General features: G+C 34.5%; 1 pseudogene; it reads right to left on the reverse strand.

The window, feature by feature from the left end:
- Positions 1-382: 382 nt before the first annotated feature.
- LOC111178991 (ATP-dependent RNA helicase DDX39A pseudogene) overlaps positions 383-21341 on the reverse strand; it is a 68185-nt pseudogene continuing 47226 nt past the window's right edge.

Consider the following 21341-nt stretch of genomic DNA (forward strand, 5'->3'; position numbering starts at 1 on the left):
TTAACCTTTGTTTTTCTTTAGTCTCCATAGAGATGCCTCTTATTATCAACAGATGAACGGATAAAGAAGATGTGACACATATATACACTGGAATATCACTCAGCCATAAGAAGAAACAAAATTGAGTTATTTGTAGTGAGGTGGATGGACCTAGAGTCTGTCATACAGAGTGAAGTAAGTCAGAAAGAGAAAAACAAATACCGTAAGCTAAGGCATATATATGGAACCTAAAAAGTAAAAAAGGTACTGATGAACCTAGTTACAGGGCAGGAATAAAGAGGTAGACATAGAGAATGGACTTGATGTCATGGGGTGGGGGGGTGAAGCTGGGGCCAAGTGAGAGTGGCATTGACATATATACACTACCAAATGTAAAATAGTTGGCTGGTGGGAAGCAGCAATATAGCACAGGGAGATCTGCTCGGTGCTTTGCGATGAGCTAGTGGGGTGGGATAGGGAGGGTGGGAGGGAGGCTCAAGAGGGAGGGGATATGGGGACGCGTGTATGCATATGGCTGATTCGCTTTGTTGTACAACAGAAACTAACACCGTATTGTGAAGCAATTATATTCCAATAAAGGTCTATTAATAATAATAATAAATACCTGGTTTCTAGCACCACACAGGCCTTACTGTGAGAGCATATCTCCATCACCACCTTCTGAACTGAATTTTTCCATAATAAAAATTTATTCTTACACAAATCTACAGCTTTTAAACAGTAAAAAGAAAGACCCACTGTCACCTAGGAAGAGGACTTGAAGCAACACATGGGAAGCAGGGTGGCTCCGGGACATCAGGGCACGTGGTTACCGGCTCTGCTCAATGTATGTGGAGATGTTTATTTCTTCTGGAAGCTCTGCCACATTCATTTCAAACCTGTCCTGGACATCACTGAGGATGTTGGCATCATTCTCATCAGACACGAAAGTAATGGCCAGGTCTTTGGTTCCAAAGCAACCCGCACGGGCTACGTGGCGGAGGTAGGTGTCCGAGTCCTCGGGAATGTCATAATTGAAGACAGTGTTGACACGCTCAATGTCCGTTCCTCAGCCAAACAGATTGGTGGCCACCAGGATCCACCACTGGAAGTCCTTGAACTGTTTGATAACATGACAGTTGCTCCTCCTGGGCCATGCCCCTGTGGATGGCAATGGCTGGGAAGTTCTGCTCCAAGAGGAGCCGGGCTAAGGCCATGCAGCATTCCACCGACTTCACAAATATCACCACCTGGTTAAACTCCAGCACGTCCACGAGATCAAAGAGCTTGCAGTTCTTCTGCAGGAAGTCTGACGTAGTACTGCTGCAGCCCAAGCAGTGTGAGCTTGGTTTCGTAGTCCACAAACACCTCCATGGGGTCTTGCCTGAACTTCCTGCAGACGGGCAGGAACAACTACGGTCAGGACTAAGAGACTGGCTCAGTGGGACGGAACAATCTACCGACTCAGCTTCTGGACTCTGAGACTTGGAGACGTTTCAAATGTGGGACTTCAGGGCAGCACAATTTTCCACCCCTAATTGTGTCTCTTTGACAAGAGGATTAATCTAGGCTGGTTATTTAAAAAAAAAAAAACACGACTCCGGAGGTCTTTCTTGTTATCTCCCCCTTAACTGCCTGCCTTTAGATTTATGGTACTGTTCCTGGAATAAAACCGTCACTGGAGATGTCTGCAAAACGTGGGCTAGGAGTGGTGGGGGAACAGGGCCTAGAGATCAAAGTCCACTCTGTGTCCCATTGTCTCCATGTGGCCCAGCAAACAGTTGTTTACCAGACATTTGCTTCTCTATCTTCCAAGAATTGCCTTCCTACCCTCGGAAGTCCTGACCACACCCCGCAACAGAAGCTTTTGTCTTTAGCTGAAGGGTGTTTTTTTTGTTTGTTTGTTTTTTTTAACATCTTTATTGGAGTATAATTGCTTTACAGTGGTGTCAGTTTCTGCTTCATAACAAAGTGAATCAGTTATACATATACATATGTTCCCATATCTCTTCCCTCTTGTGTCTCCCTCCCTCCCACCCTCCCTATACCACCCCTCTAGGTGGTCACAAACCACCTAGCTGATCTGTCAGCCATAAAAAGAAATGAAATTGAGTTATTTGTAGTGAGGTAGATGGACCTAGAGTCTGTCATACAGAGTGAAGTAAATCAGAAAGAGAGAAACAAATACCATATGCTAACACATATATATGGAATCTAAGGAAAAAAAAAAAAAAGGTCATGAAGAACCTAGGGGTAAGACGGGAATAAAGACACACACCTACTAGAGCATGGACTTGAGGATATGGGGACGGGGAAGGGTAAGCTGTGACAAAGTGAGAGAGTGGCATGGACATATATACACTACAAAACGTAAAATAGAGCTAGTGGGAAGTAGCCGCTGAAGACGGTGTTTAAAGTGAGAATTTCAACCATCGTGGTGAGTTAGTTTTCCTGGGTCTCTCCATTGTTCGATTTTCTGTTAATCTGCCTCATGTTAATCTAATTCTTAGAGCAGCCAGAAGAGCCCAGAAGGGTGGAGGAAATTTATTCCTCCCCAACAGCACACACACACGTTGTATAATTATTAGTTCTGTTTCTCTGGGGAACCCTGACTGATGGAGGGATCTACACTGGGGTAAAGTGCGAGACTGTTTTATATAACTTAAAACTATAGTCCCCAAATTTCTCCTTCTAATTTCTCAACTTTCCATTTAATATTTATTGTGACTATCTGATAATAGAGTGATATAGAAATAAGTATGTAATTTATTAGAAAATCACAAAACTTATCCTTTTGTTTTTTTACGGAACAGAAAAATAAGTATTAAAACAGTTTATTTTCCATAGGAATAAACATAATTGAGACCAAATTTGAGATAATAGATTAAATATTTGTTCAGTCTCCATGTGATTTAACTTTCTTGTCTACAATTTTGCAGAAAATGCTTTTTTCTTTCCAAATACAATGGGGTCATTTTGTTCACTGTCACTTTCATGTCTTCTTTTTCATACTTCTCAACATTCACGAAGATTTATGGTCCTTTTTCACCTTTATCTTCTATCACAGGACACAAGGTTATCATTCTGTCCTCTTGCATCAAACACCTGATTTTTTCACCACTTCCTTCCACTTTCTATCTCTTAATTCTGCGTCTTTCCCCACCTCTGGATCCTTGGCCTTTTGTTTTCCTACTTATCCTTTCTTTCAGAGATTTAGTGTTTATAAGAATTCAAATATTTTTTTCTGTGTTGCTGTGTTTTTAGAATCATCTGTTTTTAGTTCCAGAAATATAAAAAGCAATTGTATTTTACAAGAGAAGATATATTGGTGCACTTTTAAGAAAGCAACAATCACAGCACTAATTAGGAAGGGGACTAGCAATGCACACAAAAGGGGAATTTGGGGAAGACTCAAAGTAGGCTGACCATAAAATGGGATAATAACAAAATTACACATTTAAAGGAGAGTGGGAATTTTTACAAAGACTATTCATTACTTGTACAAATAACATCAAAACCCAGTGCCTCTCTGTCTAGGAAAGAGGGCAATTGATATTAAGAAAACATGAATGTATGGTATTTTTGAATTAGTAAATATGGAACAGCTTTCAGGGAATGAGAAATAATTCACATATTTCTAAATTACAAATACGAATGTATTTCTCATCCAGCATACTTTCAACTTAAATTGGTTATTAGACCTAAAATTTCTAGTCTGTGGAAAAATAGGTCCTATGAATCTTTAAAAAGTGATATTTATTTTTTTAAATTGAGGAATAAATTATGATATTAAGCAAATTATATACACAGTAAATCAGGTGAGGGTCAATTCAAAATAATCTAAACAGAGATGTTTTATGAATAGAAGAAGCAATATATATTTTTTTAATGGTACAAGGAATCCAAGGATATTTATGGCAAAATATATGATAATTGTGAGGAGAAATTCAGATGAAAATTTGGAAACTTATATATATATATATATACATATTTATGTAAAAAGTTCATATATACATATTGTAAAAACTTCACATTTTACTTGAATAATTTATATATAAGAAGATGTATTTCTTTCTGGTAGTACTTCATACATATGGAAATCAGCATATTATCACTGAATTGTCCTCAGTACAAAATGTGTCATTTTAATAAAAATGATACAATAAAATAGCTATTTGATTTCAGGAACCTATGCATCTGATTTGATATTACATTCTAAATTAAATAGATAGCAAGTGTTTTTTTTCCATGCTTCCAATATAGAGAGAGGCCAAAACATTTGCATATGAAATATATTAACTGTCATGAAATACTTATCTTCACAGCCAGTCTCAGCAGATAATATTTATTCAGTCATGCAGTCAGAATTCAAAAGGAAATTTAATGACAATTTTATTTAAGAACGTTGTCATCTTGGTTCTGGAGAAAACAATTGGGACACTATTTCTGCCAAAGACGTCTAGGAAACTCAAGGCTGGCAGTTATGCAAATTCATTTCAAACAACAACTCTGACATCATTCAAGGACACGGTGTTCATAAAGATTTTCTTCTACTGTGACTGTCTTTGTAATTGTGTATTTATAAAAGAAAAGTTATATTTTCAACCCATTTCACATCAGGAAGAAAATAATGAAGCTCAGGGGTGGTTGTTTAGATGATAGCATTGAAATTGCTTTAGATTTTTTAGAGAAATGCCATTTTCCCCATGATGCACTTTATTTTTCTGGTTGCTGCATTTCTCTTTCAATTGTCTTGGTTAGCAGTAATGATGTGCAATGTTGGTAATGCATTATTATTGTATGACAAGTGAAAATATTATAGATTTCAGGGTTTGTAAACATCTAACAAAGAAAGTGTATTTCTTTTCCCCAAACTAATTCAGAACCAAATGGGAGAAAGAATCAGGATTTAGATTGATTAACACCCAAATTTTACCTTTATTATTAATAAAGTTGAGTGAAGAGCATGATTTTATATGTGTGAAGAGAACTTGCTACTACTTATCCCCGATTTGGGTTTATTAACCAACCTAGTTAGGGCCACAACTGGAAAAATTACAGGATTTCCATAAAAGGATCATCCCATGCAGCTTGTGGTCAGGCAGCTCCCAGATAATAAAATATTACAATATTTTATCACTAACTTATTCCAAACTTACTATATTGACTTCTTATCACTGCATAAACATCGCCACAGACTTATCAGCTTAGACCAGCACTCATGTATTACCTCACAAGTAGGTCAGAAGTCCAGGCATGTCTCTTGTGGGTCCTGGGTGCAAGGAGCCACACCTCACAGTGTCATGTTGGCCTGCGCTGAGGCTCAGGGTCCTCTCCCCAGTTCATGTGACTGTGGACAGAGCTCATTTTCTTGCTGCTGTTGAACACATGGGAGCTTGCTTATTCAAGACCAGATAGATCATCTCGCTGATCTCAACAAGAGCCTAAACAGTCTTCTAAGGGTTCACCTGGTAAGGTCAGGCCTACCTAATTCAATGTCAAACTGATGAAAGGTTTTACTTATATCTGCAAAATGCCTTCACCTTTGCCATTGAATGCAACATCATCATGAGAGTGCATTCCACCATATCTATAGGTTCTTCCTACAAAAATGGGAGATTATAGAGAGTATTAACACTAGGGAATGGGAATCTTTGGGTCCGTCTTAGAATCCTTCCTACCCCATTTACCAACCACAAAATTCACTCTTTCCTTTTTTTTTTTTTTTTTTTATTTTTTTAACATCTTTATTGGAGTATAATTGCTTTACAATGGTGTGTTAGTTTCTGCTGTACAACAAAATGAATCAGCTATACATATACATATATCCCCATATCTCCTCCCTCTTGCGTCTCCCTCCCACCCTCCCTATCCCACCCCTCACTCTTTCCTTTAAGAAGTTAACATGGAATAAAGACATAGGTCAAGAATTTACCCTAACTAAATATTTTTACTAGAAAATATCAGGCTAAGGGAAAGATTGTCTCCAATGAAGAGACTGCTCTGGATTTTGGTGTGGTTTTGGTGTGAATTTTGTGAATTCTTTGTCCCTCATCCCAGTGAGCCAGCAGGATGAGGAACCAGCTTTTAGAGCTAAGTGTGTTCAGTCCTGCTCTTCAGTCTCCAGATCCAGGAACTGTCTTGATGGGAAAAAGGCAAAGGTAGAGAGTCACTCCAAGTGGGGACCCAGGCTGCTAAATGTTGGTCGCAAGCACATGTTCTCTGAACTTGGGCTTGGATCCAGACAGAGAAGAGCTCACAATGGAAACAGTGATGGCTGTTTGCTCAAGCAGCCAAGAGAACGAAAAGCACATTGAAACCCAGCAATGGGAAGAGGCACGTTGGGCCCCTGGGTGGTGAAACCAACCTGACAACAGAGCAGGATCAGAAAGCCCATTCCCAGCATCTTTCTTCATTTCAACAACAGACCTTTATGTAAAACTTCTCAGGAAATTGCTGAGAAATTAAACTGTGGGCAACCCAAGCCTTGCCCAGCAATAGATGCATGATCAATCTAGTTTGCTCCTGGTTTCATTGAATTAGCTTCCATTAATTGAGAGAAAGCAAAGAGCTTTTCTCAGTGTATGTTCCCTGTCCCTCCCCACCCAAGATTTCATCAACTTTCTTTTTTATTGCTACCACTAATGGATTGTTTTGACTTCCAGTGAGAGCCTTTTCAGTTGGTATTTTCATAATGAAGATGGAAAAATTAGTTGTGGTCAGGATATGAAGACCTTGAATACAGACAAAAGATTGTGACATCCTGCAAGCCCAGAAGAGTCACTGAGAAGTATGTTATTTGGAGTTATGTTTCAAGATAACATTCCTTAATAGCAGTCTTTGGGAGTTTAATTACAGATGGGAGAAACATGATATTGGAAGGCCACTGTGAACATTAGAATTTGAAGTCTATTATAATAGTCCAGGCAGAAAAGAATGGTGTCTAAACAAGAGTAATAGCAGTAGGAATGAAAAGGTAAAAGTCTAAAATGTGTTAGTTAATAACTTACTTTTGCATAGTACCTACATTTTCTCAGCTTTTCATAGAAATTTAAATTTACTCATGCTGGAAAAATGAAAAAAAAATACTAAGTATCTACCTTGTGACAGCTTACATCAACCGTGTTTATAGTCTTAAAAATATTAAATCACACACATTTTGCAGCTAAGGAAAACAAAATCCAGAGATGGTAAATAACTTTCCCAAGAGCAGGGATAGAGCTGCTAGGCAATACTTACAGTTCTAACTATCATCTTCAAACCTTTTATACATAATCAGATAATTTCTTCAACAGTTATATATGTGTGTGTGTGTATATACATGTTTTGTATATATATATGTGTTTTGTGTGACTTCTCATTAATGTCTTCCAATTCATCAATTTTATATTCATTGATTTAAAATTTATTCCGTAGTGTGACATATTTATTTCAATGGCTTCTTTTTATTTCCAGGATTTTTCAGATGGACTTTATTTTTAGAGGAGATTTAGGTCAAAGCAAATTGAGAGGAAGTTATAACTCCTTCCCCGAAGTGGTACATTTGTTATAATCCATGAACTTACATTAATATATCATTATCATCTAGGGTCCATAGTTTACATTAGAGTTAACTTTTGGCATTGCACATTCTATGGGTTTGGACAAATGTATAAGTGACATTTATCCACCATTATAGTATCATACAAAGTAGTTTAACTGCCCTAAAAATCCTCTGTGCCTCACCTATTCATCCCTCCCCACTAATGCCTAGTGATCACTGCTGTTTTGATTATCTCCATAGTTTTGCCTTTTCCAGGATATCATATAGCTGGAAACATAAAGTATGCACTCTTTTCAGATTGGTTACTTTCACTTAGCAATATACATTCATGATTCTTCCATGTCTTTTCACGGCTTGATAGCCCATTTTTTCAGTACTGACTGAATAATATTCCATTTCTGGATGCACTGAAATTTATTTATGCATTCACCTTTGGAAAGATATCTTTGTTTGCTTCCAGGTTTTGGAAATTACGAATAAAGCTGCTATAAACATCTGTGTGTGGATTTTTGTGTGAATATAAGTTTTCAACCCAAGAAGCATGATTGCTGGATTGTATGGTAAGAGAATGTTTAGTTTTGTAAGAAACAGCCAAACTGTCTACCAAAGTGGCTGCACCATTTTGCATCCCCACCAGCAGTGAATGAGAGCTCCTGCTGGTCCACATCCTCGCCAGCATTTGGTATTGTCAGTGTTTGGAATTTTGATCATTTTAATAAGCATGTAGTGATATTTCATCATTGTTTGAACTTCAAATTCCCTAATGACATATAATTTGGTGCCTATTTTCATATGTTTATTTGCCACCAGTATATCTTCTTTGGTGAGGTGTCTGTTAAGATATTTGCCCCATTTTTAATTAATTTTCATGTTTTCTTACTGTTGAGTGTTAAGTGTTCTTTGAATATTTTGGATGTGTTCTTTGTCGACTGTGGTTTGCAAATATTTTCTTCTAGTCTGTGGTTTATTTTTCCATTCTCTTGACTGTGTTTTTGCAGAACAGAAGTTTTAAATTATAATGAAGTCCACCTAATCAATTCCTCACGGATTATACTTTTGGTATTGTAACTAAAAAGTCATTGCAAGTCCAAAGTTATCTATATTTTCTCCTATAGTATCTTTTAAGAGTTTCACAGTTTTGCATTTTACATTTAGGCCTACAATCCATTTTGAGTTAATCTTCTTGAAGGGTTTAAGTTCTGTCTAGATTCTTTTCTTATTTATTTTCATGCAGATATCCAGTTATCTAGCAAAATTTGTCATATTGCTTTTGCTTCTTTGTTAGAGATCAGTTGGCTATATTTGTGTGAGTTTATGTCTGGACTCCTTATTCTGTTTCATTGATCTATCTGGCTCTTCTTTTACCAAGAAGAGATAGCTTGGTTATGATAGCTGTATTTCTAGATTTTTACTTTGTCCCTCTTCATTGCTTCTTGCTTATGACAATTGAAGTAGGATGGATTTTTTTCATAATTACTTGTATTTTTCAGTTAATTGTATTCTTTATCTCCTTGAGGATAAATATATACTTGTTGGATAGCTCTTTTAAGGTTGTCTAATTTATTAGAATTCTAAACAGATTTATCTCAATTTTTTTTCTGTTTGCGCTCTTACTGTTAAATTTCATCACGTATTTTGGATTGTACTTTGTAGACTCACCTTGAATGTGTATTTTTTCACCTTCTCGATTACACTTCTCAATACTACAGTTTTGTTTTCACCTTCATCTGTTTTTCTAGGTTTCTCAGACCAGAATTATTATTTTTATATTTGTGATTACCCATCTATAGAGATATGAGCAATATTGCAGATTTTGTTGCAAAGGTTTAACTCAAATCCTAGCCTCTAAATGTTACCTGCTTCACTCATTACCTTTCCATGTGTAATGGTTAATTTTATACATCAACGTGGCTAGGCTATTGTACCCAGTTATTTGGTAAACAACAGTCTAAATATAGCTGTGAAAGTAGTTTGTAGATGTGATTAACATTTAAATCCATAGACTTTGAGTAAAGCAGATTATCACCATAACCTGGGTGAGCCACATTCAATGAACTGATGGCCTTAGTAAAGACTAAGGTCCCCAAGGAAGAAGGAATTCTTTGTCCAGACAGACTTCAGACTCAAACTGCTGCATCAGCTCTTCCCTGGGTCTTTAGGCTTCAGCCTGCCCCAAAGATCTCAGACCCACCAGCCTCCATAACTGCATGAGCCAATTCCTTCAATTCTCTCTCTCGCTCTCTTTCATATATAAATATCTCCTATTTTTTCTGGTTCTCTGAAGAACCCTAACACCATGTACAGAGATTTCTATTTCCTATATATATATATTACCTATAGCCTCATGGGGTGGTCAACTGTATTTTTGTTTGTTTATTTGTTTGTTTGTTCTCAGACAAATACATTTTTAGTTTTCTTTTTTCACACCCAGTATGCTTGGGATAAAGATAGTGGAAATGGTTGGGGGTGCACCACCTTAAGAAGGCTTCCTCTGCTTTTTATCTATGTCAAATTTTCAGAATTTTTATATCAATCTTTATATTCTATTGCAGAGGAAATATATGGAAAAATTAAATTTATTCTTTAAAAAATTTTTAATCTCAGTAATTTTCCTTAAAAATGAGTGACATTTATATTTCCATTATATCTAAATTACTATGAGTAAATTAATATAATTTAATATTTAGTTGCTTTGGTTTCATATTTTTATCAGTTCTTGTCATAAATGATTTAGCTTGTAGACAAAAAGCAGTAAATTTCTTGTTAGTATTTGATTTAAATTCTCAAAATTTATGAATATCTTTTTAGAATATTTGTGGATTACAATATGTCAGGACAATAATCTTTCAAACAAGAGAAAGTACTGGAAGCTAGTCTTTGAGTTATTTACATAGAGGTTCTCCAATGTCATTTTCTGTGATTTGAGCACATTTGTAATTTGATACATAACTGCAAAAGTCAATCAAAACATTTTAGTTTGAGACTATATTACAAAGCTACAGTAATCAAAACAGTAAGATATTGGCACAAAAACAGAAATATAGATCAATGGAACAGGATAGAAAGCCCAGAGATATACCCATGCACATATGGTCACCTTATCTTTATAAAGGAAGCAAGAATATACAATGGAGAAAAGACAGCCTCTTCAATAAGTTGTGCTGGGAAAACTGGACAGCTACATGTAAAAGAATGAAATGAGGACACTTCCTAACACCATACACAAAAATAAACTCAAAAAGGATTAAAGACCTAAATGTAAGGCCAGACACTATAAACCTCTTAGAGGAAAACATAGGCAGGCAGAACACTCTATGACATAAAACACAGCAAGATCTTTTTTGACCCATCTCCTAGAGAAATGGAAACAAAAACAAAAATAAACAAATGAGACCTAATGAAACTTAAAAGCTTTTGCACAGCAAAGGAAGCCGTAAACAAGACAAAAAGACACCCCTCAGGATAGCAGAAAATATTTGCAGATGAAACAACTGACAAAGGATTAAACTCCAAAATATACAAGCAGCTCATGCAGCTCAATATCAAAAAAACAAACAACCCAATCCAAAAATGGGCAGAAGAACTAAATCAACATTTCTTCTAAGAAGTTATACAGATTGCCAACAAACACATGAAAGAATGCTCAACATCACTAATCATTAGAGAAATGCAAATGAAAACTACAATGAGGTATCACCTCACACCAGTCAGAATGGCCAGTATCAAAAAATCTACAAACAATAAATGCTGGAGAGGGTGTGGAGAAAAGGGTATCCTTTTGCACTGTTGGTGGGAATGTAAATTGATACAGTCACTATGGAGAACAGTATGGAGGTTCCTTAAAAAACTAAAAGTAGAACTACCATATGACTTAGCAATCCCACTACTGGGCATATACCTGAGAAAACCATAATTCAAAAAGAGTCATGTACCACAATGCTCATTGCAGCACTATTTACAGTAGCCAGGACATGGAAGCAACGTAAGTGTCCATCAACAGATGAATGTATAAAGAAGACGTGGCACATATATACGATGGAATACTACTCAGCCATCAAAAGAAATGAAATTGAGTTATTTATAGTGAGTTGGATGGACATAGAGTCTGTCATGCAGAGAGAAGTAAGTCAGAAAGAGAAAAAAAATACCATATGCTAACACATATACATGGAATCTAAAAAACAAAAAAAAGTTTCTGAAGAACCTAGGGGCAGGACAGGAGTAAAGACACAGACGTAGAGAATAGACTTGAGGACACAGGGAGGGGGAAGGGTAAGCTGAGACAAAGTGAGAGAGTGTCATGTACATATATACACTACCAAATGTAAAATAGATAGCTAGTGGGAAGCAGCCACATAGCACAGGGAGATCAGCTCGGTGCTCTGTGACCACCTAGAGGGGTGGAATAGGGTGGGTGGGAGGGAGATGCAAGAGGGAGGGTATATGGGATATATGTATACATATAGCTGATTCACTTTGTTATACAGCAGAAACTAACACAACATTGTAAAGCAATTATACTCCAATAAAGATGTTTAAAAAAATTCAGCTGTGATATGGTTATTTGCTCATTCCTCAGATCCTTAGATTGATATCAAATTAAATTTTGTACAGGTTTGAGGAGCCTAAATTTAGCTTATAAGGGTCTTATGATTTTTATATCAAGTAAATTGTTATGATAGAGGAGAAAAAACAAAATAAATATTAAACTGCTTCTAAATGCTACAATTAATAAAAAATCTATTTCTGTTTTGGATTTTGCAGCTATTTTTTGTTTTTAACTTGGTGGTATTGATAAGGACTGACTCATCCAAAGTAGCTATTAATTATACAGCAGACCACTCGTAAGAAACTTAGCCTATCATGCAAAGTAGTTTGGTTCAGTGCTGTGTGTGACATGATTTTAATCTGTATTATCATTTGTGAGTGGTGATGGTAAAAACTGTATTATGTACTTATACAACTATCTTATTTCTCAGTGTCTCCATATTTAGTCTTCCACAATTTATTCTCAAATATTTAAGAATTATTTTTCCTTCCTCAAGGAATTAACAAAACAGAACAATTTTCTGAGATGGCCTTTAGGATTTGAAAAACATATTCTTGTTGCTTTTGTTTTTCAGGATGGATTTTCTGTCAGCACAAATAATCACCAGTGTTGTTTGTAATTTTACAATTCAATAATTTGTCTAAAGGTATTTAGCAGTGAACAGCTACAATCTATTTCATCTGTTATGTTCTAATTTTTTCATCTTTGGTCCTCTTCTCTTTGATATTCACTGAGCATTGTGGGATTATTTGATGTCTGTTAAAAGTTGTTGTACAAAAAATATCAATAGAGTATAAAAAAACATTTTAGTTTGAAAAGTCATTGTATATCATCTGAGGTTTATAACATTTTTAATAGACAAAAATGTGTTGTCGAACTCTCTTTACACTTAAAATTCTGGGTCTGTTGCATTTTGCTATAAAATTCTCAGAATATATTTATTGAACTGGCTCTAGCATGGTGGCTACAGTTTGCAGTCTCCTAACTTGCAGTTTATGTCACTATGATATACAATTTCGTTTATTATTTTTATTATGTGAAGTAAACTTAAGGTCATACTAACAATTATGTCACTTTCAAGCACTTGCATTCTATACACATTCTTTAGGAGAAAGTAAAAGATGGGTTTATAATTCATGCAATGAAAATTATGTAAAACTATGGTGGATTCATTGGTGTGTGTTTAAATGTTAAAGTAAAAATGATGAAAACGATTGAGAAGTATTTTTGTAGACCGTACAAAGATTTCTACATGTAACAAGTGGGAGCGATGTGATAACTTTTGTATTTTGCCATTTTTTTCTCCAGTACAAAAACAAGATCAGGAAATGTATGATTACAAGATGTTTCTGGTAAGACAGGCAGACATTGGCATGCACGTGTTGTCAAAATGCCATCCTGTTGCATACATCATAGGCCATACATCAATATTGATCTCAACATTTCTTTTCCTGTCTATCCCACTGATCTCAAAATAATCACTGATCAAAACAAAAGGTTCTACTTTTTTGGCATGAGCATTCAGTGATAAACCATGCAAGCAGTTTCCCAGGATTTCTTTGTTATATGTGAGTTGCTTATATGCTGAGACACATACTAAGGAAAAACTCAGTTCTGATCTCTCTTCTTTTTCTCTCACATGAAAAACGTAAGCAATACAAAACTCTTCTTTCGATCCAACATGCACTTTTGGATGTTATCTTTATGAATGTGCTGGAAGATTTCGTTCAGTTTTCTTTGCTGCTTCCAATTAATCTCACCAATTAATCTTTTCATGTCTTGATGATCTTATCCAATTAAATACCATCTATATGCATGAGGGCATCATCAACCAGGACTGTTTCTTGATTTAAGACAAGTATATACAACTTTCAGGTGCTGGAAATGCAAAGATGGAGAAAGAGATGATCTTATCCTTGAAACACTTCATTTAGTAAAAGAAACAAATACTTCATCAGCTGACAAATATAAAAAAGTCTGCATTATAAAAAAATTTTAAAATAACACAATATGATGCATGATAATATAAAAAGTTAGGGTAGGGACGGAAAGAGAGAGACAGGACTTCAGCACGTGGAAAAATGCTGCCAAATACTTCTTTTAAAATATTTTATTGAATTTCTTCTACAGACTGAAAATTAAACGTCTAGATTAATGGTATAATTGATTTAAAATGTATATGTTACAATTTTGCATTGTAGAGAAATATACTTTCTGAATGTTATAGAAGGCAAATAAAGTGTCCATATAATGGATATATATAGTGGATTATATTCCCTATTCTATCATTTTTCCCTATGGCCTCTTTCTATCTTTTTATTGTCATAACAGAAATATATGTATACCTTTATTCACAAATTTATATGTATTATATAAGAATGTTTCTACAAACACAAGCACATATGCAAGCTATACACACAGAGTTATTACCAAACAAAGGTATAAAAATGATGGGACAAGAACAATGAGAGTTAACCATTTTGTATTTTCCCTTATTTCAATAAAGGTATTAGTTGCATATTAAAAACAATCTCTGGTCACAGGGATTGCTTTATGAAACAAACATCTCAATTTTATGGACAAACAGGGAAACAGCTGTCATGTAATCTAACTCCAGGATTTTCAGGCCAGCGTAGCAATTATAAAGCAGGACACACTGTCTAATGTAGCTGACATGTAATCAGCTTCCACTGTTGCTTTGGCCAAAATGACATGCATTAAATTTTGTAAGAAAAACATCTTTATTGAGCAGGAAATTATTTAGAAATGGCTTTGCATTAGGTGAAACAATATTCTTTTATAATCATAATGATGTTTTTGAAAGGATACCACAAATAAATTTTGCTTGATGAAAACTACCTATCTATCTACCTATCTATCATCTATCTATCATCTATCTATCTATCTTTCTATCTATCTATCTATCTATCTATCACAGTTATTTCAGAAGTTGGAGATTAATCCTTTGTCAGTTGCTTTGTTTGCAAATATTTTCTCCCATTCTGAAGGCTGTCTTTTCATCTGGTTTATGGTTTCCTTTGCTGTGCAAAAGTTTTTAAGTTTCATTAGGTCCCATTTGTCTAATTTTGCTTTTACTTCCACTTCTCTAGGAGGTGGGTTAAAAAGGATCTTTCTGTGAAATATGTCATAGAGTGTTCTGCCTATGTTTTCCTCTAAGAGTTTTACAGTGTCTGGCCTTACATTTAGATCATTAATCCATTCTGAGTTTATTTTTTGTGTATGGTGTTAGGGTGTGTTCTAATATCATCCTTTTACATGTAGCTGTCCATTTTTCCCAGAACCACTTATTGAAGAGGCTGTCTTTTCTCCCATTGTATATTCTTGCCACCTTTGTAAAAGATAAGGTGACCACATGTACTTGAGTTTATCTCTGGCTTTCTATCCTGTTCCATTGATCTATAGTTCTGTTTTTGTGCCAGTACCATACTGTTTTGATTACTGTAGTTTTGTAGTATAGTCTGAAGTCAGGGAGCCTGATTCCTCCAGCTCCATTTTTCTTTCTCAAGTTTGCTTTGGCTATTTGGGGTCTTTTGTGTTTCCATACAAATTGTAAAATTTCTTGTTCTAGCTATGTGAAAAATGCCATTGGTAGTTTGATAGGGATTGCATTGAACCTGTAGATTGCTTTGGGTAGTATACTCATTTTCACAATATTGATTCTTCCAATCTAGGATCATAGTATATCTCTCCATCTGTTTATGTCATCTTTGATTTCTTTCATCAGTGTTTTATAGTTTTCTTAGTACATGTCTTTTGCCTCCTTAGGTAGGTTTATTCCTAGGTATTTTATTTTTTTGTTGCTATGGTAAATGGGTTTGTTTCCTTAATTTCTCTTTCTGATCTTTCATTGTTAGTGTATAGTAATGCAAGAGATTTCTGTGCATTATATTATATCCTTCAAACTTACCAAATTCATTGATTAGTTCTAGCAGTTTTCTGGTGGCATCTTTAGGATTTTCTATGTATAGTATCATGTCTTCTGCAGTCAGTGACAGTTTTACTTCTTTTTCAATTTGTATTCCTTTTATTTCTTTTTCTTCTCTGATTGCTGTGTCTAGGACTTCCAATACTACATTGAATAATAGTAGTGGGAGTTGACATCCTTGTCTTGTTCCTGATCTTAGAGGAAATGCTTTCAGTTTTTCACCATTGAGAATGATGTTTGCTGTGGGTTTGTCATATATGACTTTTATTATGTTGAGGTAAGTTCCCTCTATGCCCACTTTCTGAGAGTTTTTATCAAAAATGGGTGTTGCATTTTGTCAAAAGTTTTTCTGCATCTATTGGGATGATCATATGGTTTTTGTTCTTTAATTTGTTGCAAATCAAAACCACAATGAGGTATCACCTCACACCAGTCAGAATGGCCATCATCAAAAATCTACAAACAACAAATGCTGGAGAGGGTGTGGAGAAAAGGGAACCCTCTGACACTGTTGGTGGGAATGTAATTTGATACAGCTACTATTAAGAAGAGTATAGAGGTCCCTTAAAAAACTACAAATAGAACTACCATATGACCCAGAAATCCCACTACTGGACATATACCCTGAGAAAACCACAATTCAAAAATATACATGTACCACAATGTTCATTGCAGCACTATTTACAATAGCCAGTACATGGAAGCAACCTAAATTTCCATTTAGAGATGAATGGATAAAGAAGATGTGGCACATATATACAATGGAATATTAGTCATCCATTAAAAGTAATGAAATTGAGTTATTTTTAGTGAGGTGGATGGACCTAGAATCTGTCATACAGAGTGAAGTAAGTCAGAAAGAAAAACAAATAACATATGCTAATGTATATATATGGAATTACAAAAGCAGTACTGAAGAACCTAGTGGCAGGGCAGGAATAAAGATGCAGACATAGAGAATGCACTTGAGGGCATGGGAGGAAAGGGAAGCTGGGATGAAGTGAGAGAGTAATATTGACATATATACACTACCAAATGTAAAATAGATAGCTAGTAGGAAGCAGCTGCATAGCACAGGGAAATCAGCTCGGTGCTTTGTGATGACCTAGAGGGATGGGATAGGAAGGGTGAGAAGTAGGCTCAAGAGGGAAGGGATATGGGGATGTCTGTATAATATAGCTGATTCACTTTGTTATACAGCAGAAACTAACATCACATTGTAAAGCATTTATACTCCAATAAAGATCTGAAAAAAAAATGTTTATCCCAATAAAAAAAAAAAAGTTGGTGTAAGTCAAATGTCTCTGTTTCCAGAAAAATAAATACTAGTTTTTCAAAATTCCAGCTTCTAAAAATTTTTGCTAATCCATTAATAAGATAACAGAAACATCAAATGAAGGGCTGTATAAATAGAAAAGTGTATAATATAAAGATTGGCAGGTTGGCATCTTTTTATATATTTGTGTTTAACATCTATGTAGAGCTTACTATATCCTATACAAATATTAATTCATTTGATCTTGGTACCAATACTGTGAAGGAGTTATTCTTATTGTTTCCATTTTATAGATGTGGAAACTGAAGCACAGAGAGGTTAAGTAATTTGCCCAAGGTTGCTCATCAAGTTCATGACAAACCTTTAACCTGAAACTATACAGAAAAAGGAAAATGCCCTTTTCCTTTTTATATGGGAAAAGGTCATTATACAAACACACAAAAATGTTTATTTCGTGGTCACATAAACAGTAAAATAACCTTAGTTTGTATTAAAAATATTCATTATCATCTTGCCATTGTCTTTGGTATAATTTACATAGCACTGAATTAAAGATTCTGAATTAAAATTCAAGTCCACTGTCTGGCAGGTACTACATGTATTACTTAGGACAAATTATCCACTTCAGGACTGATTTTCTCATCTTTATAAGGTTCCTTGACTATCTTTAATTCTATACAGTAAGATTGTTAATTGCCTAAAGGAAGATGCTGGCTTTTATGAAGACATTGATAAGTATAGCACGTATTTATGAAATATATATGTGCAATCATAGTGTTTGCTATAATAGTGTACAATTTTAGGGATCAAATGAGGTAAATATTTTATTTAAAAACATGTCTTAATATATGTTTCTACTTATGAAGTGCAAAACTTCTCATGTGACTCAAGACAGTGGGTCCCATGTACAAACAGCCTACATGAGCATTTTTCCTTTGGTGTGCTTCTCTTGTTTTCATCCACTAATAGAAATATATTTTTATTGCCTCTTGTTACTGCCATGAGATCAATTTTTAAAGTGAAATTTATAGACTACAGTGAAAGTAAATGACCTAAGGATATATTTTTGCCTCTTGTTTGCAGGGGAAAAATGACATTTTTTTAAGGTTTTTATCTTTGAACACTTTTTAATTTCATGCAATCTGTTCAAGTTTTTGTCACTGTACAGCTTCTATCCTAGAATTTTGTGATTCTATTTGTATGTTTACTTTGCCTTGAAAACTTAGGAATTTTCTGCCCATATTTATCAACAAAACATGCAAGTACAGGTTTCACTGTTAAAAGATAACATTCCTACTGACTTCATCTGTTCTTTCCTTATTTTCAAATAGTTATTATTTTTATTTTATGTTATATTTTTCTAGAAGCCACTTCATTTATTTGTTGAATAAATGGATATATAGGTGCATAATAACAAAATGAAAGATAACTTAAGAAATAGTATTAGAGTACACTTGGAAGTTTAAAAAACTTTATTTTCTAGTTTATTCTTCTCTTTACCTCCTTCCTGATAATAGTGAAGATCCATCAAAAGTCTTAATGGTGTTCTACAATAAAAACTTTGAACTGGTTTTTTTTTAATGAATAATATCTTCACAGGCTTAGTCCAAATACTTCCATTCTTAACTTTAAAGTGTTTTTTTTGGTTTTGTTTTGTTTTGTTTGGCCGTGTGGATCTTAGATCCTTGAACAGGGATCAAACCCACACCCCTAGCAGTGGAAGTGCAGACTCTTAACCACTGGACCACGAGTGAAGTCCCTGGTTTTGTTTTTGTTTTTTGGAATGTCTGGGAAATAACTACTACATTTTATACATAATTTGGCTATTCATAGATTTATATTTCCTTACCATGGGGAAAGTTTCCCCTTGTTAATTCTTTTATTATTTTGTCACCTCTGTTCTGTGTTTCCTTTTCTGGAGCTACTGATAGACAAAATTTGTATTTATTCTCTACTTCTCTGAACTTTGTTTACCTAAGACCTTTAATCTTCTTGTCCTTTTCAGACCATTAAATTGTCCTATGTTCTACTTATCTAGAAAAAAAATTCGAATTCATAATTCCTCTTTGATTTCAGTTTGCAACAATAAGAGGAGATAATATATATACAAATGTAACATATATATACATATACATATGTACCCTGACTGATACACATACCTACATGAATGATTTAATATTTTAAATTTGCATTTTTCTAACACAATGAACATGGCAGAATGTAACCACTGAAATTTTTTTAAATGTGCAAGTTCTTCAATGATAAATCTATCCACTTCTAACATTCTGGAAAAATATGCTTAGGTGGCTCAGGTAAGTTTTTCTCAATATTTCAGTAATGGTATAATATTTTGCCTGACAGTTTATTGAAAGGTGCCGAAACACAGTTTTCAAATTATGTAGGAAACAGTTCCTTAATTATCTAGATTCTTTTTATTTGGACCAAAGAAAGATCTATTTCTTGTGTCTCTTTTGAGTGTTACCAAATGTAGAACATATAGAATATAAGGAGATTCAGTAGTTGAACATGTCCTCCTATGAAAAGAAGAAACCGATTAATTTATGAAAAAGTTTATACATAAATAATTATATTAATTGTCAGATGGCTTTCAATACTATGGCATAGCTTTTAAAAATATCCATCTATTTTGATTTTTCATTTCAGAGTATCATTGTTTTCTAAAATGTTTCTTTGCTTTTCCTTTTACGTGTAATTGTTTTTCCTGATAAATTATCATTCATTGTCTTCTCTAAGAATGGACTTTTGTCTTCTGGAAACAAATAAACAAAAATGAGAATTTGGAATTAACATAATTTCAGGTATTAAGGTTCTTTATTCTGGAAATAAAAGTAAAAAGCTGTAATTTTAGGATGTTTTAGTACTTGAAAACAGGATGATTTCACCTGATTAAAGAAATTTCCCACTTGTCTTTGGCTTTCTTAGATAACTATATGACTGATACAAAATAATGTCTTAATTACTAATAGAACTAGACATTTGTTACTATAAATGTAATGAGTAAACAGCTAATCAGGTTGGAAGTAGGCTATGTGTGTCATTATCTGCATTATTCATATTTAGATTGAAACAAATTGGATAATCTAGAAGAACCCTTAAGATTGTTTTTACTTGTCTCCCTTAAATCTAGAAAAAATTCTGAACAAAGCATTTAGCCTTCTGTATCTTTCTTCTCTGTACCATTCTCCAACATCTTGTCTATCTGTTCAGAACAAAAAGGCGGCAACAAATTAAAAGTATTAACAGATTCAAATAGGAAGAAAAATGTATACACGTATACACGCACATACACGTATGTGTACACACACACACACCAAACAGAAAAAAGGATAAAAAGTCTATAATAACATAAATAGCTGTCAACTGCAGTCCCCTCCAAAATCACTATGACAACCCCTCCAAAATCATGTTCTTTTGTTCAGCGGTTTTTTGTTTTTTGTTTTTTTTGCTTCATTAATTCGTTCAACATATTCATTCCAGGAACAAAAGAAGTAAAATTGTCACTGTTTGCAGATGACAGGATGCTATACATAGAAAATCCTACAGATGCTACCAGGAAACTGCTAGAGATCATCAATGAATTCTGTAAAGTTGCTGGATACAAAATTAATACACAGAAATCTGTTTCATTTCTATACACTAACAATGAAATATCAGAAAGAAAAATTAAGGAAACAATCCCATTTACCATTGCATCAAAAATAATAAAATTCATAGGAATAAACATACCTAAGGAGACAAAAGACCTCTACTCTGAAAACTATAAAATGCTGATGAAAGAAATTGAAGACAACACAAACAGATGGAAAGATATACTGTGTTCTTGGTTGGAAGAATTAATATTGTTAAAATGACCGTAATACCCACAACTATCTACAGATTCAATGCAATCCATATCAAATTACCTATGGCATTTTTCACAGAATTAGAACAAAAATCTTCTAGATATGTATGGAAACAAAAAAGACCCCAATTAGCCAAAACAATCTTGAGAAAGAAGAACAAAGCTGAAGAAATCAGGCTCCCTGCC

This window comes from Delphinapterus leucas, chromosome 5, assembly GCF_059928025.1.
Source record: "Delphinapterus leucas isolate spDelLeu-1000000601 "Yukka" chromosome 5, BTC_Dleu_Yukka2, whole genome shotgun sequence".
NCBI lineage: Eukaryota > Metazoa > Chordata > Mammalia > Artiodactyla > Monodontidae > Delphinapterus > Delphinapterus leucas.